At 47.3% G+C, this 25,469-nt stretch overlaps 1 long non-coding RNA gene across 3 annotated transcripts in view; it reads right to left on the minus strand.

Annotated features, from left to right (window-relative positions):
- The window catches only part of LOC130291702 (uncharacterized), a 59,855-nt gene that overhangs the window by 13,339 nt on the left and 21,047 nt on the right, over window positions 1–25,469 (minus strand). The window contains exons 1-2 of one of the 3 annotated variants that reach the window (XR_008848006.1): window positions 2,920–3,404; window positions 1,131–1,266 (exon numbers count right to left, since the gene is read on the minus strand). The exons of 1 other annotated variant lie outside the window; for it this stretch is intronic. This is a non-coding gene — a long non-coding RNA (uncharacterized LOC130291702). Of the gene's footprint in view, window positions 1–1,111; window positions 1,267–2,919; window positions 3,405–25,469 lie in introns of those variants that run through there. One more of the 3 variants, XR_008848007.1, reaches the window with a different exon arrangement.

Genomic DNA, 25,469 nt, shown 5'->3' on the forward strand with positions numbered 1-25,469 from the left:
CAGAGGTGAAATGAAAGATTACAAAGTCCAGGTTGTCGGCCAGGGGGAGATGCGAGTCCCTATGCCCAGGATGGTCAACCGAACATGGCAAGGTCTATGGAAGGATCTACCATGCCTGTAGACTTTTGACACGCAGAGAACAAGAGAGGCTATAAGGGGGGAGGCGGAGGTCCCTGTACCCAGACAGGGCGCGCCGTCCTTTGGCATAGGATCGGTGATGCGGACCCCCCAGCATCGTGGAGCAGAAGCTTTGGCCGAGTCGGCAAACATCGGCGGGCGATCCGTCGAGGAGGTTCATCCCCAGGGGAGCCTGTATTCAGCCGCTCTCTCAGGGTACGCCAGGGGCAAGTGCGGGCTCCTCTGGGGACGAACCTTCAGGTTTCTCCCTTGGTATTTTCCAGGGGGAATGGGCTGGTTCATGTACACGACCCGGGGCTGGGCAGTCCATGAGCGAAGCCTCTTAAACAGTCCCCTGACAGGCTTCCATGCCTGTAAAACTTTGACACTTAGAGAACCAGAGAGGCTATAAGGGCGGGAGGCGCGGTTCCCTGTACCCAGGTAGGGAGCGCTGTCCTTGGGCACAGGATCGGTGACGTGGACCCCCCGGCAGCGGAGAGCGGAAGCATCAGGCGAGTAAGAATACATCGGCGTGCGGTCCACCGAGGAGGTTTGTCCCCAGGGTAGCCCGTACTCAGCCGCTCTCTCAGGTGCCCAAGTACAGCGCTCCCTAGTTGGGTACAGGGAACCGCGCGTGCTCCCCTGGGGACGAACTTTCCGGTTTCTCCCTTGGTATTTTTTACCAGAAAACTCCTTTAATAGCACAGTGTTATACAGCACTGCACGGGAATTTAAGAATAAGCAGCCAATTTTTTTGATGTGGGTCCGACTGCTGAGACCCCCACTGATCATCTCAGTTGAAGTGGTTCTCCAGCTGTTGGAAAGCTAAAACTCCCATCATGTCTGGAAAGCCGCAGGCATTATGGGAGTTTTAGTTTTGTAACAGCTGGAGAGACACAGATTGGACACAGTTTTACCCATCATCACTGCAGAACTTACAAGTGACTACAGCCCTGATGGGACAGTCAGGAGAACACACAATGATATCAGTGACCTGAGTGACGTCTTCTCACTTGAGTGATATTTTCTCTGTTATCTTTTCTTCTTCATCTGGTCCAGAGACCAGGTCTTCCTCCAGCTCCATCTTTTCTGCAGAGTCTGACATCCAGACATCATTGGCTCCTCACATTGTCAGCAGATCCTCATCCTCTGCATGGAGACAGTCATCATTATAACCTTGCCAGAAAGTGAACTTTAAATAAAATACTGCCCCACACCGTACCCTGAATATAAAACTGCTATACACTGTACCCACTAAATATAATCCTGCCCCATACTGTACCCTGAATATAATACTGCTATACACTATACCCACTAAATATAATACTGCCACACACTGTACCCTGAATATAATACTGCCACATACTGTATCCACTGAATATAATACTGTCCCACACTGTACCCTGAATGTAATACTGCTATACACTGTACCCACTAAATATAATCCTGCCCCACACTGTATTCACTGAATATAATACTGCCATACACTGTACCCTGAATATAATACTGCCATACATGCATACACATCATATAAACATATACTGTGTATATGTCCTCTGTATGTCCTCTGTGTCCTCATCACCTCCGCCAAACCTATCACTACTATAACCCCCCTACAACTCTCATCACTCCCATAACCCCCCTGCACCTCTCATCACCCTCATAACACCCCTTGCACCTCTCAACAACCCCATAACACCCCCTGCACCTCTCAACAACCCCATAACACCCCCTGCACCTCTCAACAACCCCATAACACCCCCTGCACCTCTCAACAACCCCATAACACCCCCTGCACCTCTCAACAACCCCATAACACCCCCTGCACCTCTAATCACCCCCATAACACCCCCTGCAACTCTCATCACCTCCATAACCCCCCTGCACCTCTCATCACTCCCATAACACCCCAAGCACTTCTAATCACCCCCATACCCCCCTGCACCTCCATACCCCCCCGCACCTCTCATCACTTCCCCTCTGCACCTCTCATCACCCCCCTGCACCTCTCATCACTCCCATAACACCCCCCTGCACCTCTCATCACCCCCATAACACCCCCTGCACCTCTCAACAACCCCATAACACCCCTGTACCTCTCATCAACCCCATAACACCCCCTGCACCTGTCATCACCCCCGTAACACCCCCTGCACCTCTCATCACCCCTATAACCCCCCTGCACCTGTCATCACCCCCTTAACCCCCCTGCACCTTTCATTACCCCCATAACCCCCCTGCACCTCTCATCACCCCCATACCCCCTAAACCTCTCATCACCACATAACACCCCAAGCACTTCTCATCACCCCCCTGCACCTCTCACCACCCCCCTCCCTGCACCTCTCATCACACCCCTGCACCTCTCATCACCCCCATAACAACCCCTGCACCTCTCATCAACCCCATAACACCCCCTGCACCTCTCATCACTCCCCCCTGCACCTCTCAACACCCCCTCTGCACCTCTCATCACCCCCCTGAACCTCTCATCACCCCTCCTGAACCTCTCAACACCCCCTGAACCTCTCATCACCCCCCTGCACCTCTCATCACCCCCCTGCCCCTCTCATCACCCCCCCTGCCCCTCTCATCACCCCCCCTGCCCCTCTAATCACCCGCCCTGCCACTCTCATCACCCCCCCTGCCCCTCTCTTCACCCCCCCTGCCCCTCTCCTCACCTCTCTGCACCTCTCCTCACCCCCCCTGCACCTCTTATCACCACCATTACACCCCAAGCACCTCTCCCCCCGCACCTCTCATCACCATTGCAAACCCCGCCACCCCTGCAAGTTCACCTACCCTGCTGGCTGCCGGGGATCGGTGCAGCGGAGGCTGCTGCTGCTCCTATGCACGGGGAGGATCGTCTGGACTGGAGATCATGCAGGGACAGGTCAGGTGACTGGAGTAGACGTGTGTGCCTGCGCAGGGCATGTCGACTCCCAACAGCCCCTGGCCTGTCCGGCCCTGACAAGCTGGAAAAAAAAAGGTCCAGGGCCGGCTGGGCCTCCTGAAGCTCTGGGCCCCATACAGGTGTATGGGTTGTACCCCCCTGATGGCGGCCCTGATCTTACTATATGCTTTCCTTTGCCATCATAAGGTGATTTCACAGAAGGAACTGCTGGCATAGCATTTTCTTTATCTGATACGGTAATACTGGTAATGCTAGAACTGTCTTCAGGAGTAACTGGGTAGGACATGGTAAGTTTGTAAGAAGTCAAAAGTGAAATTTTTGTAGCTGAATTGCCATTTACTTTGGCCTGCTGGGAATCTTGCACAAACACTCCATTAACCATCACTTGAGTTGATTCTGTTAGACATTTTCTGTCTGTGGTTGGGCACTTCTATACCTCGGCAACTTTCAAAATTTTAAAGGAATCTTCTGTCTGTTAAATCTGACTGCTTATACTTTCAACCTGTTTAGAATTTACCTCTTTGCTATTAACAGTAAGGTGTTCCTGTACACTGAAGGATTTTGCCATATTTTTGCTCTTTCCAGATTTTGCCACAAGCTGCAGAGATTTTTTAACTGTCTTATGTGCCTTTCTTAAGGGCAGTATAGCTCGCTGTAATCTTTTGGATAAGCGCTTGTTCTTACACAAAGGTATTTCGTCAGACAACATACCTAAAACAACTTTAATATTTTCTTCTGACTGAGAGAACTATTGAATTCATCTAGTACACCTTTTAATAAGCACTGAAGTTACCCCTTTTTTATTCAGTCTATTCTTTATTGTGGAAATATCAATTTTGTGCAAGGCTTTATTTGATGGAACTGGGCTACAGGTGACTGCTGTGTCTCAACACTGTTATCCACTTTTAATGAGAGTGTCTCAAGGTTGTCATTTTTACTTTCTATTAAAATTGGAGTGTTTGTCTGAATTTCTGAGATAGTCTCCTCATACTTATGCCACCTCCAGGCTCTGTCATTGTGCCACCATGTGACATGTGGCTCCTTGTTAGATTTGGGCCTTCGTAGCCACACGCTGGGTCCTGGGACCCTTAAACTTGATATTTTTAAATTAAAGCCCTCTTATGTATGCATCCTCCTGCCAGATCCAGGCTGTGTCTTTCAGCAACTAGATTGTTTTGGGATGCAACTGGGCCTGTGCCTAATATGTTTGGATGTTAGCATTACCTAACATGAGTGCTTAATAGAAATATCAACATTGATATTTCAATCTTATTGCTCATTAAATCCCCCGGTGTACTGCAGATGCCTTTTCCTGACTGTTTGTTTCAGGAACTAATTTACTTAATGCTGCTTCTGGCCTTGGCCCTCCAATTTTTGGATATTTAGCACTAGCTAAATACATGCTTAATTGAAATTTCAACATTGATCTTGCAATGTAAAGGGGTTATGAAACCCTCGGGTGTACTGCTGATGCATGCTCCTGACTGCTTCTGTGTCTTTCAGGAACTACTTGGCTTATTGATGCTTCTGGGCTTGGGCCTTACATTTTTGGATGTTTAGCACAAGCTAAATACATGCTTAATAGAAATTTCAACATTGATCTTTAAATGTAAGGGGTTATGAAACCCTCTTAGGTACTTCTGATGCCTGCTCCTGACTGCTCATGTGTATTTCAGGAACTACTTGGCTTACTGATGCTTCAGTCCCTGGTAATTAGTGGTGTACCCCAAGGTTCAGTACTGGGCCCGCTGTTGTTTAATTTATTTATCAATGATATAGAGGATGGTATTAACAGCTCTGTTTCTATCTTTGCAGATGACACCAAGCTTTGTAGCACGGTACAGTCTATAGAGGATGTGCATAAGTTACAAGATGACTTGGATAGACTAAGTGTCTGGGCATCCACTTGGCAAATGAGGTTCAATGTGGATAAATGTAAAGTTATGCATCTGGGTACTAATAACATGCATGCATCGTATGTCTTAGGAGGGATTAAACTGGCAGAGTCACTGGTAGAGAAGGATCTGGGTGTATTTGTAGATCACAGACTACAGAATAGCATGCAATGTCAGGCTGCTGCTTCCAAAGCCAGCAGGATATTGTCATGTATAAATGAGGCATGGACTCAAGGGACAGGGACATAATACTCCCCCTTTATAAAGCATTGGTACGGCCTCACCTGGAATGTGCTGTTCAGTTTTGGTCGCCTGTTTATAAAAGGGACACTGCGGAGTTGGAAAGGGTGCAGAGACGCACGACTAAACTAATATGGGGCATGGAACATCTTAGCTATGAGGAGCGATTAAAGGAGTTACAATTGTTTAGTCTTGAGAAGAGACGTTTAAGGGGGGATATGATAAACGTATATAAGTATATAAATGGCCCAAACAAAAAATATGGAGAAAAACTGTTCCAGGTTAAACCCCCCCAAAGGACGAGGGGGCACTCCCTCCGTCTGAAGAAGAAAAGGTTTAGTCTAAAGGGGCGACACACCTTCTTTACCGTGAGGATTGTGAATTTATGGAATGGTCTACCTCAGGAACTGCTCACAGCAGGAACAATTAACAGCTTTAAAACAGAGTTAGATACAGTTCTGGAACAAAATAACATTAATGCTTATGCAGAATTATAAAACTACATCCCTTTCCCTTATCCCCTTACACCCTTCACTTCAATTCCCTGGTTGGACTTGATGGACGTATGTCTTTTTTCAACCATACTAACTATGTAACTATGATTAAGAACTTGGGCCTTAAATTTATGGATGTTTTGCACTAGCTTACATACATGCTTAATTGAGATTTCAACATTGATCTTTCAATCTTAGGGGTTATGAAATCCTCTTGGGTTCTGCTGATGCCTTTTCCTGACTGTGTCTTTCAGGAACTACATGGCTTACTGATGCTTATGGGCTTGGGCCTTACATTTTTGGATGGTAGCACTACCTAACATGCATCTTCAATAGAGATTTCAACATTCACCTTTTACTTTTAGGGGTTGTGAATCCCTCTTGTGTACTCATGCTGCTTCCTGCTCCACTCTGTCAGCCCTTTGGTCCTGTGACAGTGTTCGACTCCACCTCCTCCACCATGTCCTCAGCCTCCACTGCCTAGACAAGTCTCAGTGGCCCTTCAGCATACCATGCGTACAGGGCATGGCGGTGTCACGCTGTTCTTCACATGGTTTGTCTTGGAGAAAAGTGTTGGAAACAATGGCTGGTCAGAGCAATGGAGACATTGCGCCTACATCTCACAGTCACATGAGCCCTGTGGGGGCTTGTTAGATTTGGCCCTTTGTACCCACACACCGGGGTCCGGGACACTAAAAATTGGGAGTTAAAAGTTCAATTTCAAAATCATTCATTTAAATTTCAAAATCTAAATTTAAATAAAAAAAATCATACATTTCAATGGTCTCCTCATGCTTCAGCCAACTCCAGGCTGTGTCATTCAGGCAATATATGGTTTACTGATACTGCTGCTGGGCCTGGGTCTGGGACTGAAAATTTTGTTATGGTCGCACTAGCTATCCAAAATCTTTGGTTTAAATTTCTGAATTCATCTTTTAATCTTAGGGATTGTGAAGGCCTAGTGTCTACTGCTGCCAACTCCTGGATGTGCCATTCAGCCACTATATGGTCTCCTCATGCTTCAGCCTCATTCAAGCTGTGTCATTCAGCCACTATATGGTCTCCTCATGCTGCCAACACCTCCAAGCTGTGTCATTCAGCCACTATATGGTCTCCTCATGCTGCCAAAACCTCCACGCTGTGTCATTCAGCCACTATATGGTCTCCTCATACTGATGCCACCTGCTGGCCCTGTCATTGTGCTGCTCTGCGGCAGTGATTCTAAAAGCGATGCCGGTAATCTGCACGTTATTCTGAATAACAGTATTATTTCACTACCCCAGCACACCCCATATGCGTGTTAGAACACAGCAAAGTGTTCTATACCCCTACTGAGGCTCTCTGTAGGCCAGAAATAGCAGTTTTTAATATAGTTTCACCACAAATAAATTCGGATTGAAACAAATTTTTTCGAAAAATTCTAATCAAATTTTTGAAAAGTTTGCTCATCTCTAGCAGTTTTCCAAAAACTGCCAGAAAAAAAAACAAGTGGAAGCATAGCCTTAAAAGGCAGTACTTGATAAGAACAGAAGATAAAATCAATCCTGGAGCTGCAGTTTACATTGCTCCAGGTCAAACCGTCTCTCTCTGGTAAAACACTGTGGATTTTAAACTTACCGATGTTTTTAAGAAATGTAACAATCATATTTTTTAACATAGAAGAAGTTTTGTCATAATTTCTACTTACTGAGTTGGTAAAACGGTGCTTGCCCCTTATAATACAATTAAAATCACCTGCTAAAATAAGAGTCTCAGAATCATTGATAAAAATGGGTAAAATCTCTAACATTCGTGCTCTATCATTTTTAACGAGTGAACCGTAAACTGCCATTTAAAACCATCAATAAAAGCATTATGTTAGGATTCCTCCTTGGGGATAGCTCCGAGGCGTCCTGGGCACTGCCACAGGACTCGTTTCCACTCAATAAACCCGCAGACAACAGTTATTCATGCAAGCCTGGCACCTTGCCAGCTTTATTTAGACAGGTTGCAGGGGAAAAACAAACATAACGCAGGAACAAAATAAAATCCTAGACCGTCTGGTCACTGACTGCACATATCAGCATGCCCTGACTACTAACTGGTGAGCTACCCTCAGCCAGTTAAACATGTGACTCCTGCAACCAGCTACTCACAGTTCACATCACTTCTTGGACCACTTGCAGCGCCTTCTGCGTGTTACCTAAACAGGGCCCGTGTGTCTCCCCCTCTAACTGCCAGCATACTGTTTCCAAGGGAGAGCCAAGATTAGACTGAGTCTCCATCTTATATACACCTCCCTTCCCTGCTGCCTCATTACATAAGAAGCAGGTGAGAGATTATTCAGGGTGAGCAAAGGAAATACACCCTTTCCTTGCCACCTTATCACATATCCCCCCCCCCCCCCCCCCCTTTGCTCAGACCTCCGGGAAGGAGCACATGTATTTGAAAGGCATAAACCATCTGCGTTTCCTTTCTCTTGGACAACTTTTGTCCCACAGTTTCTGAAGTCCTTGACTTTTCTTCTGGGCTTTTACCAGCCACCAATTGCAAATCTCTCGGTCACACCTCTGCAGTACCAGGTTCTTCACCCTGGTGTGGGCAGGGTTCTTGAAATTAAGGACCAAGAGGGCCGATGCTTCTAACCTTTGTCTTCTTCTGGCTTGCCGGACCTCTGCCTCTGCTTTAGAGAATCTTTCGGCCTCAGTGGCTGACTTCCCACCTGGTTTCACCACAGTTTTGACTTCAGTGGATTTCTCACACGGTTTCACCTCATCCCTTCCAGCTTTCTCTTCAGGGGCACCAGCTTCCTCAGGTTTGGCTTCAGAGTCTTTGGCTCCTTCAGATTCGTGTGTAGAATCAGCTTCTCTTCTCTGCAGCTTCTTCTTCAGGCTTACTCTTCTCTTCACCTGTAGCTTCAGTTGTGCCATTCTCTTTACTCATAGCTTTTGAGGTTGATTCTGGTTTAGCTTCTGCTTCAGAGGATTTCTCTGCCTCAGCATTACCTTCAGAATTTTTGGTCTGCTCAGGTTCAGAGGATTTCCCGCCTGACTTCTCCTTAGTCTCCACTTCAGAGGATTTCACACCAGGTTTCAGCTCAGTCCTAGCTTCTTACAGGGCTTCGCCTCAATCTTAGCATTAGAGGACTTTTTGCCGGGCTTCAAAGAAAGCATCCCTGTATCCCGTAACTTCTGCCCCAGAAGCCTTTCTTGAGCCAATTCCACCATAGCTTGGTCTCTGCTCTCTTTTAGAACTTCCTGGTCCTCTTCCTTTTTCTCACATTTTCGCTGCTTACACTGGAGCTTAGCGGACTTCCTCCTCTCACTGTCAAGTAACTCTGTCAAGTCCCTGACAGTATCTTCCGAAGACAGCAATTGTTTCCTCAACTGTTCATTGTCCGCCAGCACAGCCACCTGCTCGTAGAGTTGCGCTCCCAGCAAAACCAAGGCAGCTACATGGGACCTTCTGCACGTTTCGTTCTGCACTTCCAGGCTCTCATTTAAGATCTTCATGTCATCTTCCAGCTTTATATATTTCAGCTGCTCACTCGAGCTTTGCGGAGATCATCTTCTCACTGTCCAGCAACTGTTTCTTGGTCTTTTCTAACTCATTGATACATTTTCCACTCTCATCAATCTGTTCAGATAGATCTAAGATCTCCTGTTGCAAGTTCTTGTTTTCATGTTTCAGAGTCTCAACTCGTTCCAGGGCCTCCTCATACTGCTCACGGAGCAAGTCATTGTCATGACGAGCAGATTTAAGAGCATGTGCAAGGGCATTCTTCGCCTTGACTTCCTCCTCAAGTTGTCTCTTAGCTTTAGAGACACTCTCCAGATTGCTGGCAAGATCATCAACTTCCATCTTCATTTCATTCTTCTCTTTTTCAATTTTTTCCATGGCTACTAGCCTAGCCTTGTGATCACTCCGCAGAGCCTGATATGCACCATGTAGAAGACTCACTTCTTCTTCCTGGAATGACATCCGCTTGGCCAGACTCTCCACTTCACTCTCCTTGCTGGTCACAAGACCCTGGGAGCGGGACAGTTCATCCTGCAGAGCCACAAACTTACTTCTGTGGTGCTCCATTACTTTTTCCAACTGAAGCCTCGCTTCTTGCTCTTTCTTAAAGTCAGCAAGCGATTTGTCCCTCTCCTCTGTCAAGCGATGTACCTCTTTTTCTTTCTCTGTCAACTTCACAGAAACCATCTGCAGGGATTCTTCCAGATTCTGGATCTGCTCCAGTCTTTTTCCGAGGCCAGCTAGTCTTTTCCGAGACCTTTTACTGACAGTGGTCTCCTCACTCTCGCTGTTAGACCATGAGAAATCCTCTGGTCCTCTGTCAGACACTCGACCCAGCAATTCTCCATCTCTAGACGAAGTCTCCCCCTTTTTCGGGGTTGCGGCCACTTTTGCCTTGTCATCATCATCATCATCATCATCGTCATCATCAACAGGTGCCATCAACACCTGGCACTCTTCCTCTCCCACCACGTTGGCAACTCCGGCTTTTATAGACATTACAGCTAAACACTCCCGTCGGACCGGCAATCCCTTGACGGTAAGTTTGTTTCCCCTAACAACAACTTCAATGGCTCTTGGCAGCAGCGAATCCATGTGATTTCCAAACAGTTCCTCTGAACTGTCTCTTGGCTTCTTGGCAGACTTTTCTTTTGTCTTGTTACAGTCTCTCCATGGCCTGGCAAAAACTACTCCTGGGCTCCTGGGTCTGCAACAATATCTGGTCCAGTGGTTTGACCTTCCTGGTTGCAACCCCTCCCTGGTCCAGACGCCACATCTCCTTCACTTAGGACTCTGTCTGTGATGGTAAGCGCAGCCCCCAGCTCCACCTGTACTCTCTTCTGGAGTTTTGGTTTTTCCACAGCCCTCTCCGTAGCTTCTATTCCAGTCACCTCTTTAACTTGACTCGCGGACTGTTCTTCAGCTCCCCTAGTGGTCTGGCACACTTCCACCTGACATATACCTAGGATCTGCTGACACTCCCTGTCCTCATCCTCTGCTGAGTTATTGTCCCCTGCTATGTGGTGAAAACCAAGTGTTGTGAGCCTATCAGGTGTTCCTGCTCTAGTCACCTGACTATCTTCCCACAACTGCTGAAAAAACGGAAAATCCTTCCCCAGCACTACTTCATACTCTAAGGTAGGCTCTATTGCAACCTTGTGACTTGTGGTACCATAGGGAGTAGAAATACACACATTAACTGTTTTATAACCCCAAATACCGGCTTTTATAGACATTACAGCAGGGTCCGGCTTTCTGCAGCTGGTCTTTACCAGACTTATTACACATTTTGAATGTAACAAAACCATCATCTTTTTACCTTCTATTTCCAGCTCACACAGGTTTTCTTTTGTCCTGCGAGAGGTGGCAACAGTACTCTTTACATCAGAACACATTAACATAAGTGTTTCAAGAAAAAGATCATCAGCCTGGATGGGTTCACAATATACAGCACCATTCACACAGTCCAGTAGAGACACCCCAGTCCTCACTACTTCCGGAACCTTTGAGTGCGAACTCTCAGGTGCACTCTCGGCATCCCACAGCTGCCAGAAATACGGAAAGTCTCTGTCCAGTACAATTTCAACTGTAATTTCTGCACATACCTCCATCATATGGCTTACTGCTCCAAAACATGTATCAAAGGTAATTTGAACAGTCTTACCGGGCTCCGGGTGGGACTTCACAAAGAGAATTATTTCTGGCATAATCCGAGATACAGTCTGGCAACAATCCAAGTCCACCCACAGTGGGATTCCGCCCACCAACAACTCACGGGACCTCAGCTTCATCCTAGCAACCACCGGTTGTGGCCCACATCGGTTTCCCCCAGCAACGGCCTGTCCTTTTTCCAGAAAAAAAAATCTCGATCCGTGTCCCCTAGCAACGCTTCTCCGCAGACACCAAACTGTGCTTGAACTCCTCTGCTGGGCTCTTCCGACTTGCAATCTTGCAGGGGGTTGCTCCTAGCAACAGCTCCTCTCCAACTCGCTCATTGGTTGCCCTTGGCAACGTGCTGTCCTTAGCAACGTGTGCCTGCATCCTCCACCAAAATGTAAGGATTCCTTCTTGGGAATAGCTCCGGGATCATCCTGGAATCTGCTACGTGACACGTTTCCACTCAATAAACCCGCAGACAACAGTTATTCATGCAAGCCTGGCACCTTGCCAGCTTTATTTAGACAGGTTGCAGGGGAAAAACAAACATAAGGCAGGAACAAAATAAAATCCTAGACCATCTGGGCACTGACTACACATATCAGCATGCCCTGACTACTAACTGGTGAGCTACCCTCAGCCAGTTAAACATGTATCTCCTGCAACCTGCTACTCACAGTTCACACCACTTCTTGGACCTCTCACAGCGCCTTCTGCGTGTTACCTAAACAGGGCCGTGTGTCTCCCCCCTCTAACAGCCAGCATACTGTTTCCAAGGGAGAGCCCAGATTAGACTGAGTCTCCATCTTATATACACCTCCCTTCCCTGCTGCCTCATTACTTAAGAAGCAGGTAAGAGATTATTCAGGGTGAGCAAAGGAAATACACCCTTTCCTTGCCACCTTATCACATTTAACCAATATAATTCTGCCAGGTAAAATTTCATTAATAACATCAATGAAAACATTTCCTTTTAAAAGTATGGCGACCCCTGCTGATCTGGATTCGTTAGACAACAACAAAAAATGTGGTCTCAAATGGCTGGAGGTGCTCAACCCCACATGTGGTTGTGCATTCATACTGGGGGAGCAGATCCTGCCCTTGTAGTCCGTTGCTAGGGGCGATCCCCAGCATAAAAATGCATACAATGGAGGATGCCTGCACCAGACTACAAGTGCCACAATAGAATCCTACACCAGATAGACGGTGTGGATGTGTAACAATTAGAACAATACAATACAGGAATTTAGGTGCACTACTGTGGTAGATGTATACAGTGACATTGGCTATTCCTCAGCACTGATGTTAAAATTGAGACATTCACCAGTATATTCTTATATGAAGGACATACCAGAGCCCACACACCAACACCAAGGTTTCTCAAATGGCACGGGACCTAGCGCTAAACTTACCTGTGCGTGATAAGCAAAACAGGGGCCAGTGGGCAATTACGCTAGCATTAGGCTGACTCACAGCGTCCTCCCAGGTACCCTCCAGCGTGGCTAAGCACAAATACAATGGGAGGAGGGAGGCAAACTGCAAGTCCCACCTAAGTTGGCTGATATAGGTGCATGGCCTCACAGTTGCAAACTTAATGCTGCCTGGAAAATGTTCAATGCGCATTACATATGGAGTTTACACACCTCCAAGTATAAAATTTAAACAACAACAAAAAACGTGGTCTCAAATGGCTGGAGGTGCTCAACCCCAAATGCGGTTGAGCATTCATACTGGGGGAGCAGATCCTGCCCTTGTAGTCCGTTGCTAGGGGCGATCCCCAGCATAAAAATGCATACAATGGAGGATGCCTGCAGCGGACTACAAGTGCCACAATAGAATCCTACACCAGGTAGACAGTGTGGATGTATAACAGTAGTGTACCTAAATTCCTGTATTGTATTGTTCTAATTGTTACACATCCACAACGTCTATCTGGTGTAGGATTCTATTGTGGCACTTGTAGTCCACTGCAGGCATCCTCCATTGTATGCATTTTTATGCTGGGGATCGCCCCTAGCAACGGACTACAAGGGCAGGATCTGCTACCCCAGTATGAATGCACAACCGCATTTGGGGTTGAGCATCTCCAGCCATTTGAGACCATGTTTTTTATTGTTGTTTAAATTTTATACTTGGAGGTGTGTAAACTCCATATGTAATGCACCTTGAACATTTTCCAGGCAGCATTAACCCCTTAAAAAATCATAACTACATGCAGGAAAATTAATACGTTTAAAATTGTCATCTTCTGACCCCTATAACTTTTTTATTTTTCCACATATGGGGCGATATGAAATTGATTTGCATTGATAGGACTTATTGATAATTTTTTCATGATATAAAAAGTGACCAAAAATGCACTATTTTGGTCTTTGGAATTTTTTTGCGTGTACGCCATTGACCGTGCGGCTTATTTAATGATATATTTTTATAAGTCGGACATTTCCACATGCGGCGATACCATATATGTTTATTTTTATTTACACTGTTTTGGTTTTTTTTATGGGAAAAGGGGGTTGATTCAAACTTTTAATAGGGGAGGTGTTAATTGATCTTTATTCACTTTTTTTTCACTTCTTTTTTTTTGCAGTGTTATAGCTCCCATAGGGACCTATAACACTGCACACACTGATCTTTTACATTGATCAGTGGTTTCTCATAAGAAACCACTGATCGGTGATTCTGCTGAGCAGTCACTCGGCGATCGGACAGCGAGGAGGCAGGTAGGGATCCTCCGGCTGTCTTGTAAGCTGTTCGGGATGCCGTGATTTTGCCGCGGCTATCCCGAACAGCTCCCTGAGCTAACCGGCATGCTTTCACTTTAGACGCGGCGTTCAACTTTGAACGCCGCGTCTAAAGGATTAATAGCGCGCGATCAATGCCACGTGCTATTAGCCACGGGTCCCGGCCGTTGTGGCCCCGCGTTATAGATCGGGAGCGGACTCATGACGTATGCGTACATCATGGGTCCTTAACAGGTTAAGGTAGCACCTGTGAGGCCATGCACCTATATCAGTCAACTTAGGTGGGGCTTGCAGTTTGCCTCCCTCCTTGTATGTGTGCTAGCCATGCTGGAGGGTACCTGGGAGGATGCTGTGAGTCGGCTGCCATAATTGTCCACTGGCCCCTGTTTTGCTTATCACGCACAGGTAGGTTTAGCGCACAGGTAGGTGTGTGGGCTCTGGTATGTCCCTCATATAAGCATATACTGGCGAATGTCTCAATTTTAACATCAGTGTTGAGGGATAGCCAATGTCACTGTATACATCTACCACAGTAGTGCACCTAAATTCCTGTACTGGATTGGTTAGATCCAGACCAGACTGATGGACCGTGTACTGGGGCTCTCGTAACCCCCCACATCTGAATCTACCATGCACATAGAGGAAGCTGGAGAGAAACTACCGTTGCTCAGACATCCCCCACAATTCAAGGCTACAGGTGTGTAGATGGAGCACATTGGTAAGACTGCCTTCTGGGCTCCAAACTCGTCTTCATCCTCCACCTCTTGCCCATCCATAGGGGCCGGGTGCTTACTCAGGTCTGTTTCGGGGACCTCGGAGATAGTCACCCCTGAAACCTCCTCCTGGCTGGGAGGAGGGGGGTATCCACTGCTGGGACCTGTGGAGGAGCATCACTTGGAGTCCCCTTCTCGGCTCGTATGTATGTACAGTATAGACCAAAAGTTTGGAAACACCTTCTCATTCAGAGTTTTCTTTGTTTTCATGATTATGAAAATTGTAGATTCACACTAAAGGCATCAAAACTATGAATTAACACATGTGTAATTATATACATAACAAAAAAGTGTGAAACAACTGAAATAAGGCATATTCTAGGTTCTTCAAAGTGAAGAGATGTGTGAACAAGTTCCTCTAAAAGAAGGCGCTGGTACCCGAAGATGGAGGTATACTTCTTTATTAGCTATGCGTTTCGATCCCGAACCGGGATCTTCATCAGGCAGATGAAGATCCCGGTTCAGGATCGAAACGTGTAGCTAATAAAGAAGTATACCTCCATCTTCGGGTACCAGCGTTTTCTTTTAGAGGAACTTGTTCACACATCTCTTCCCATTGCAATCCACCAGACTGACTGACGTCATACCGTGAAGTTCCTCGTGGCAGCGGTTCCATCTGATTTTCTGCATCCGCACGCTACTATAGGTGTTGTGCTCTGAGCGCAACACCTAGGGGTAAGAACTCATCTTTGCGCTATCTCTTCCATTTATGATAAACGGTCCTCACTAGGGGCGCACCTCTTGTTGTTATTTCTCGTCTATATATAGGTTCTTCAAAGTAGCCACCTTTTGCTTTGATTACTGCTTTGCACACTCATTCTCTTGATGAGCTTCAAGAGGTAGTTACCTGAAATGGTCTTCCAACAGTCTTTAAAGAATTCCCAGAGATGCTTAGCACTTGTTGACCCTTTTGCCTTCACTCTGCGGTCCAGCTCACCCAAATCCATCTCAATCGGGTTTAAGTTCCCATGACTGTGGAGGTGCAAAGCACCCCATCACTCTCCTTCTTGGTCAAATAGCCCTTACACAGCCTGGAGGTGTGTTTGGGATCATTGTCCTGTTGAAAAATAAATGATGGTCCAACAAAACACAAACCGGATGGAATAGCATGCCGCTGCAAGATGCCGTGGTAGACATGCTGGTTCAGTATGCCTTCAATTTTGAATAAATCCCCAACAGTGTCACCAGCAAAGCACCCCCACACCATCACACCTCCTCCTCCTCCAAAAAAGTACACCTGTGAAGTGAAAACCATTTCATGTGACTACCTCTTGAAGCTCAAAAAGAGAATGCCAAGAGTGTGCAAAGCAGTAATCAAAGCAAAAGGTGGCTACTTTGAAGAACCTAGAATATGACATATTTTCAGTTGTTTCACACTTTTTTTGTTATGTATATAATTCCACATGTATAAATTGATAGTTTTGATGCCTTCAGTGTGAATCTACAATTTTCATAGTCATGAGAATAAAGAAAACTCTGAATGAGAAGGTGTGTCCAAACTTTTGGTCTGTACTGTATGTCATACAACATACATGCGACATACATACAGCATACAACATACTTACAACATACATACAACATACATACAACAAGCATACAACATATATACAACATACATGCAACATACATTCAACGCAGATACAACATAAAACATACATACAACATACATACAGCATCCAACATGCATACAACATACATACAAAATACATACAACATACATACAACATCTATACGACATACAACATACATACAAAATGCATATAACATACATACATCATGCATACAACATACAACATACATACAACATACATACAACATCGCGATAAAATCGCGATGTCCCGATTAGCTAGGACGCGAGCGGAGGTCCCCATACCTTGCTCTGTCGCGTCCATTCGGTGTTTGATTCCTCAAGCCTGTAGCTCAGGCTTGGAGCAATCAACCCCCTATAACGCTGATCCATGCAAAGCTATGGCTTTGCAGGGATCAGTGTAAAAGATCAGTGTGTGCAGTGTTATAGCCCCCTAAGGGAAAAAAAAGTGAAAAAAAAGTTAATAAAGGTCATTTAACCCCTTCCCTAATAAAAGTTTGAATCACCCCCCTTTTCCCATGAAAAAAAAAACTGTGTGAATAAAAATAAACATATGTCGTATTGCCGCGTGTGGAAATGTCCGAACTATAAAAATATATTGTTAATTAAACCGCACGGTCAATGGCGTACGTGCATAAAAATTCCAAAGTCCAAAATAGTGTATTTTTGGTCACTTTTTATATCATGAAAAAATTAATAAAAAGCGATCAAAAAGTCCAATCAATACAAAAATGGTATAAACATCAGAACATGGCGCAAAAAATGAGCCATCATACCGGCCCGTACGTGGAAAAATAAAAAAGTTATAGGGGTCAGAAGATGAGAATTTTTAATGTATACATTTTCCTGCATGTAGTTATGATGTTTTGCAGAAGTACGGCAAAATCAAACCTATATAAGTAGGGTATCATTTTAACCGTATGGACCTACAGAATAAAGATAAGGAAGCCCCCAAAAGTTACAAAATGACATTTTTTCTCACATTGAAATTTTTTTCCGTTTTGCCGTGGATTTTTTGGTAAAATGACTAATTTCACTGCTAAATAGAATTGGTGGCGCAAAAAATAAGCCATCATATGGAATTTTATGTGCAAAATTGAAAGTGTTATGATTTTTAGTAGGTGATGAGGAAAAAATGAAAATGCAAAAATGGAAAAACGCTTAGTCCTTAAGGGGTTAAATTGTCCTTATGCTTTTAACCTGCTGCATACACGGGTGTCTTCCATACCGGGCATTCCAGCACCGAAGAAGTATGGCCGACACTGCAGACTGTCTGAGCGAGGGCTGCCAAGAACAAGAGTTTGTGTACCACCTTTTCTGGACTTGTTTGGGCCGCTGGGCCTGGGGCTGCTTTGGGGCCGGATTAACGTAGGGGCTCCAGGCCCCTACATGAAAATAGGAACAGCGGGCTGCACAGGCCGCCTGCATGCCCGGCTCTATGACTAGGCGGACCTAGCGCCCGCTTAGGGGTGGCCAGGTCCGCAGTCCGGGGGCGGGGGGGGGCGGAAAATTTACTGCCCGCTCCAGTCTGTGTCCGCCCACTCTGTCTGCCACCCTTTCCACTCCGTCTGTCCGTAGCCCTGGGAGCGCAGGGGAGTCACATGCGACGTCACGTGCGACATCACGTGCGGCGTCACGTGCGGCGTCATTCCCCCTGTGTCTTCACGCCGTAAAGCTGGGAGCCCGGCACTGCTGCTGAGCGCGGGGCGGATCTGCGTGTGATTAAGGTAAGCATGGGCTACGTAGGGTAGGCTGAGGAGAACAAAAGAATAAAGTTGGCGTGCAGGGGGGGGCCTAGGAGACTGAGGAGAGGGGGGTGTTGTATATGTATTATTAATGGGGGGAGGCTGGGGGTGACGAACAAGGAGGAAGGGGTGTATAATTATGATTGATGGGGAGGCTGGGGGGTTAGGACCAAGGATGAGGGGGGGGTGTATGTTTATGATTGATGGAGGGAGGCTGGGGGGTTAGGACCAAGGATGAGGGGGGTGTATATTTATGATTGATGGGGGGGAAGTTGGGGGGTTAGGACAAAGGATGAGGGGGGGGTGTATATTTATGATTAATGGGGGGGAGGCTGGGGGGTTAGGACCAAGGATGAGGGGAGGGGTATATATTTATGATTGAAGGGGGGGAGGCTGGGGGGTGTTGGTGAGGATAACAAGGATGGGGGGGTTTGGGGAGGTGTGAGGCTGAGGAAACCAAGGATAAAGAAGGAGGTGTATATGCATGATTGATAGATGTGGGTCCAAAGAATATGGGATAAGTTATAGATTGTGGGGGGGGGTACGAGCGCTGGGACCCCCGCGATCTCCAGTACGGGCCTTGGCAGTCAGCTGAAAAAGAGGTATGTCAACCCCGCACAAAGTACCGGCGACACACCACATACTCCATAGAGATACATGGAGGGAGCGTGCCGTCCACGGCTTCCTGTGGGGTCAGATGTCGGCTTCTGGCATACTGACTGGGCCCCCATGCAGGAGATCGTGGGGGGTCTCAATGCTTGGACCCCCCGCAATCTATAACTTATACCCTATCCAAACGCTAATCCAAAGACTAATGGCAGTATTATGTTTAGGGCACTGTGCATGGCAGTATTATATTCAGGGCGCAGTGTATGGCAGTATTATATTCAGGGCGCAGTGTATGGCATTATTATATTCAGGGCAAAGTGTATGGCAGTATTATATTCAGGGCGCAGCGCGTGGCAGTATTATATTCAGGGAGCAGTGTATGGCAGTATTATATTCAGGGCACAGTGTATGCCAGTATTATATTCAGGGCGCAGTGTATGCCAGTATTATATTCAGGGCGCAGTGTATGCCAGTATTATATTCAGGGCGCAGTGTATGCCAGTATTATATTCAGGGCACAGTGTATGGCAGTATTATATTTGGGGCGCAGTGTATGCCAGTATTATATTCAGGGCTCAGTGTATGGCAGTATTATATTTGGAGCGCAGTGTATGCCAGTATTATATTCAGGGCTCAGTGTATGCCAGTATTATATTTGGGTCGCAGTGTATGGGATTATTATATTCAGGGCACAGTGTATGGCAGTATTATATTCAGGGTACAGTGTGAGGCATTATTATATTCAGGGCGCAGTGTATGGCAGTATTATATTCAGGGCGCAGTGTATGGCAGTATTATATTCAGGTATTCAGGATGCAGTGTATGGCAGTATTATATTCAGGGCGCAGTGTATGGCAGTATTATATTCAGGGCTCAGTGTATTGCAGTATTATATTCAGGGCGCAGTGTATGGCAGTATTATATTCAGGGCACAGTGCATGGCATTATTATATTCAGGGCACAGTGCATGGCATTATTATATTCAGGGCACAGTGTATGCCAGTATTATATTCGGGGCGCAGTGTATGCCAGTATTATATTCAGGGCTCAGTGTATAGCAGTATTATATTTGGGGCGCTGTCAGTATCCGGACTGGTTTGCAGCGAGGACACTGGAGGTGGATCCTCTGTGTCAGTGGGGTGATGGCGTGGGCCGTACCAGGGGAACGGAATCTAAGGGGTTACTGGTTTTCACCAGAGCCCGCCGCAAAGCGGGATGGACTTGCAGCGGCAGGTAACCCCCAGGTCGTTCCACCCGATAGCGACGGGGGGAGCCGGAGCGCTCGGCGTAACAGTACCCCCCCCCCTTTGGTCTCCCCCTCTTTTTGGAGCCCAGGAACCTATGGATGAGCTCCTTGTCGAGGATATTGTCCTCGGGCTCCCAAGGCCTCTCTTCAGGGCCACAATTCTCCCAGTCAACGAGAATTTTTTTTTTTACCTCTGACAACCTTGGAGGTGAGGATTTCTTTTACCGTGAAGACATCAGAGGAGCCAGAGACAGGAGCAGGAACGGTGACCTTGGGGGAAAAGCGGTTAAGAACGAGAGGTTTGAGAAGGGAAACATGAAAGGAGTTAGGAATACGAAGAGAAGGAGGAAAATGAAGCTTGTAGGAGACAGAGTTGATTTGACTTTTGACTTTAAATGGTCCAAGGTAACGTGGACCCAGCTTGTAGCTAGGAACACGAAACCGGATATATTTGGCAGAGAGCCACACTTTGTCACCAGGAGCGAAGACAGGAGGAGTTCTTCTCTTCTTATCTGCATGTCTCTTCATACGAGACGAGGCCAGTAGGAGCGACTTTTGAGTCTCCTTCCAGATAACAGAGAAGTCCCGGGTTACTTCATCTACGGCAGGAACTCCAGAAGAAGTGGGAATGGGGAGGGGGGGGGCAGAGGGCGACGGCCGTACACCACAAAGAAAGGAGATTTGGCGGAGGATTCAGAATTTTTGAAATTGTACGAGAATTCAGACCAGGGCAGAAGGTCGACCCAATCATCTTGGCGAGAGGAGACAAAATGTTGCAAGTAGTCACCAAGAATCTGGTTTACTCTCTCTACTTGGCCATTGGATTGGGGGTTATAGGAGGACGAGAAATTTAATTTGATCTTTAATTGGTTACAGAGAGCTCTCCAAAATTTCGACACAAATTGAAGGCCTCTATCCGAGACAATATTCGTGGGAAGCCCGGGAAGCATGGGAAGCCCAACTGTGGCGCAGAAGGAAGGCCTGGAAGCGGAATGAAGTGAGCCATTTTGGAAAAACGATCAACGACCACCCAGATGACGGTATTGCCATGGGATACGGGAAGATCGGTAATAAAATCCATGGCAATTTGGGACCATGGTTGCTCAGGGACGGGCAAAGGAAGGAGGAGTCCAGCAGGCTTCTGGCAAGGGTTTTTATCCCGGGCACAAATAGTACAGGCCCAAACGAAATCAGTAATGTCACCCTCTAGTGTAGGCCACCAATACAGATGGAAAATGAGCTGAATGGACTTTTTAATGCCAGCATGACCAGCCAGGTGAGAGGAATGCCCCCATTTGAGAATCTTGAGGCGAAGGCGTGGAGGAACAAAAGTCTTTCCGGGGGGGTTTGCCCCAGTGAGGCTGGAGCAGAGGATACCAGGCACTCAGGCGGTACGATATGCTGCAGAGGGGCTTCAGATTCGGAGGCATCCGAGGGACGGAAATGTATCTCGAAGTTAAAGCGGGCAAAAAACAACGACCATCTAGCCTGGCGAGGATTCAGACGCTGAGCGGACTGGAGGTAAGAGAGATTCTTCTGGTCGGTGTAAATGACAATGGGGTGTTTGGAACCCTCCAATAGATGTCTCCACTCCTCGAGTGCTAACTTGATGGCCAGAAGTTCACGATCTCCAAGAGAGTAATTCTTTTCTGCCGGAGAGAAAGTTTTTGAGAAAAAACCACAAGTAATGTAACGTTTGGTAGCGTTTTATTTTAAGAAGTATGGCTCCGGCTCCAACTGAGGAAGCGTCAACTTCCAGGAAGAATGGCTTCAACGGATCAGGTCTGGACAGAACTGGTGCAGAGGCGAAGGCAGTTTTGAGACGATTGAAGGCCTCATTCGCTTGTGGAAGCCACGATTTAGGATTAGCATTCTTCCTGGTCAGAGCCACAATAGGGGCCACTATGGTGGAGAAGTGGGGAAAAAACTGTCGGTAATAGTTGGAAAAATCCCAGGAAGCGTTGGATAGCGCGGAGTCCAGAAGGGCGTGGCCAATCCAAAACCGCTGACAGTTTATCTGGGTCCATTTGAAGCCCTTGGCCAGAGACTAGGTAACCTAGGAAAGGAAGACTGTTGCATTCAAAGAGACATTTTTCAAATTTAGCGTACAGGTGGTTTTCACAAAGTCTTTGGAGCACTTGACGGACATGACGACGGTGTTCCTCTAAGTTAGAGGAAAAAATCAAGATGTCATCCAAGTAAACCACAACACAGGTATACAATAAGTCCCGAAAGATCTCATTAACGAAGTCCTGGAAGACTGCAGGGGCGTTGCAGAGCCCAAAGGGCATAACTAGATATTCAAAATGTCCACCTCTGGTATTGAAAGCGGTCTTCCACTTATCACCTTTCCGGATGCGAATAAGCTTAAGTCCAATTTAGTGAAGATATTTGTTCCACGAAGACGGTCAAAGAGTTCAGAGATCAAAGGCAGGGGATAGCGGTTTTTGATGGTAATTTTATTTAAACCGCGGTAGTCAATACACGGTCGTAAGAATCCATCCTTTTTAGAAACAAAGAAGAACCCCGCTCCAGCAGGGGATAAGGACTTCCGAATAAAACCTCTCTTTAAGTTCTCTTGGATATACTCAGACATGGCTTGAGTCTCTGGGGCTGACAGAGGGTAAATCCTGCCACGGGGTGGAGTAGTACCAGGAAGGAGGTCAATGGGACAATCATAAGGCCTATGAGGTGGTAAGATCTCTGCTTGCTTTTTGCAGTAAACATCTGAAAAGTCCTGGTAAGCCTTGGGAAGGCCCGGTAAAGGTGGAGCCTCAGGGGTTTGACAAGTGGGAGCAGATGTGAGGCATCGTTTGTGACAAGAAGGACCCCAACTTTTGATCTCCCCGGTGGTCCAGTCGAGGGTAGGAGCATGACGTTGGAGCCACGGCAGGCCGAGAAGAACTTCAGAGGTGCAGTTAGGCAGAACGAAAAATTCGATTTTTTCATGGTGCAGTCCAATGCTCATGGGCAGGGGTTCTGTGCGGTAGCGCACAGTGCAGTCCAATTTTTCTCCGTTAACAGAAGAGATAAAGAGCGGTTTGACGAGACGGGTTACTGGGATGCTGAACCTATTAATGAAAGAGGCCAAGAAGGCCACTGCTAAGAAGGAGGAGTGGGCGGAAGGAGAAATCCGCACAGGTACAGTCAGACGTGGAGAGGCAGAATTCACACCAAGAGTCGTCTCACCCTTGTGAAGTAAGTGAGTGCGTTTCTCCTGAAGCGGAGGGCGGATAGGACAGTCTTTTAGAAAGTGTTCGGTACTAGCACAGTACAGGCACAGATTCTCATTACGACGGCGAGTCCTCTCTTGTAGGGTCAGGCGGGACCGATCCACTTGCATAGCCTCCTCGGCGGAAGGCACAGGAACAGATTGCAAAGGACATTGGAAGAGAGGAGCCGGGAAGAGGAATCGCCTGGTGCGAACAAAATCCTTTTCCTGTCGAAGTTCCTGGCGTCTTTCCGAGAAACGCATGTCGATGCGGGTGGCCAAATGGATAAGTTCAGACAGATTTGCAGGAATTTCTCGTGCGGCCAAAACATCTTTGATGTTACTGGATAAGCCTTTCTTGAAGGTCGCGCAGAGGGCCACATTGTTTCAGGATAGTTCAGAAGTGAGGGTACGGAACTGGATGGTGTATTCGCCCACAGAAGAACTCCCTTGGACGAGGTTCAGCAAAGCAGTCTTGGCTGAGGAGGCCCGGGCTGGCTCCTCAAAGACACTACGTACTTCTGAGAAGAAGGACTGTATAGTAGCGGTGGCGGGATCTTTGCGGTCCCAGAGCGGTGTGGCCCATGACAAGGCCTTTCCAGACAGGAGAATGACCACGAAAGCCACCTTAGACCGTTCAGTAGGGAATTGGTCCGACATCATCTCCAGGTGTAGGGTCCCCATCAAACTTGTCCGATAGAGACAGGCGGAAGCTGGGAGCAGCCACTCACTACGGAGGAGATGAAGGAGCTGGCAGAGGAGATGATTGCTGTAGTTGCGGCAGAAGCTGTTGCAGCATAATGGTCAGTTGAGTCAGCTGCTGTCCTTGTGCGATCTGTTGTGATTGCTGGGCGACCACCGTGGTTAGGTCAGTGACACTAGGCAGCGGGACCTCAGCAGGATCCATGGCCGGATCTACTGTCAGGATCCGGACTGGTATGCAGCGAGGACACTGGAGGTGGATCCTCTGTGTCAGTGGGGTGATTGCGTGGGCCGTACCAGGGGAACGGAATCTAAGGGGTTACTGGTTTTCACCAGAGCCCGCCGCAAAGCGGGATGGACTTGCAGTGGCAGGTAACCCCCAGGTCGTTCCACCCGATAGCGTCTCAACCCCAACTGACAGCTGAGACAGGCGCGGTACACAGGGACAAGGCAAGAGCAAGGTCGGACGTAGCAGAAGGTCAGGGCAGGCAGCAAGAGTTGTAGTCAGGGGCCACAGCAGAAGGTCTGGGTACACAGGCTTGGGAACACACTAAACGCTTTCTCAGGGCACTAAGGCAACAAGATCCGGCAAGGACAGGAAGGGGAAGTGGGTTTATATATACAAGGAGCAGATGGAAGCTAATTAGGGTGATTGGACCAGGCACCAATTAGTGGTGCACTGGCCTTTTAAATCTGAGAGCCCCGGCGCGCACGTGCCCTAGAGAGCGGGGCCGCGCGCACTGGGATCCAGCAGGAGATCGGGACAGGTGAGCGGGACGGGATGCGATCCGCGAGCGGGCACGTCCCGCTAGGCAGATCGTATCCCCGCCGGGTACAACAGAACAGCGTCTCCGGTCAGCGCTGCCGACCGGAGCGCTGCAGGTCAGAAGACGCCGCGAGCGCTCCGGAGGTGGAGGGGGAGATGGAGCACTCAGCGTAACAGGCGTGTATGCCAGTATTATATTCAGGGTTCAGTGTATGGCAGTAATATATTTGGGGTGCAGTGTATGGCAGTATTATATTCGGGGCGCAGTGTATGGCAGTATTATATTCAGGGCTCAGTGTATGGCAGTAATATATTTGGGGTGCAGTGTATGGCAGTATTATATTCGGGGCGCAGTGTATGGCAGTATTATATTCAGGGCTCAGTGTATGGCTGTATTATATTCAGTGGGTACAGTGTGTGGCAGTATTACATTCAGTGGGTGCAGTGTGTGGCAGTATTTTATTTAGGGCACAGTATCTGGCAGTATTATAATGATTATTGTCATCATACAGAGGATGAGGATCTGCTGACATAGTGAGGAGACAATGAAGTTTGGGCCTCAGACTCTGCAGAGAAGATGGAGCTGGAAGAAGACCTGGCGTCTGGATCAGAGGAAAAGGAACGACAACAGAGAAGACATCACTCAGGTCAGTGATATCATTGTGTATTCTCCTGACTGTCCCATCACTGCTGTAATTTGTAAGTTCTGCAGTGATGATGAGGACACTGTACTCCAATCTGTGGCCTTCAGCTGTTACAAAACTGCATAC

The sequence above is a fragment of the Hyla sarda genome, chromosome 9, assembly GCF_029499605.1.
Source record: "Hyla sarda isolate aHylSar1 chromosome 9, aHylSar1.hap1, whole genome shotgun sequence".
NCBI lineage: Eukaryota > Metazoa > Chordata > Amphibia > Anura > Hylidae > Hyla > Hyla sarda.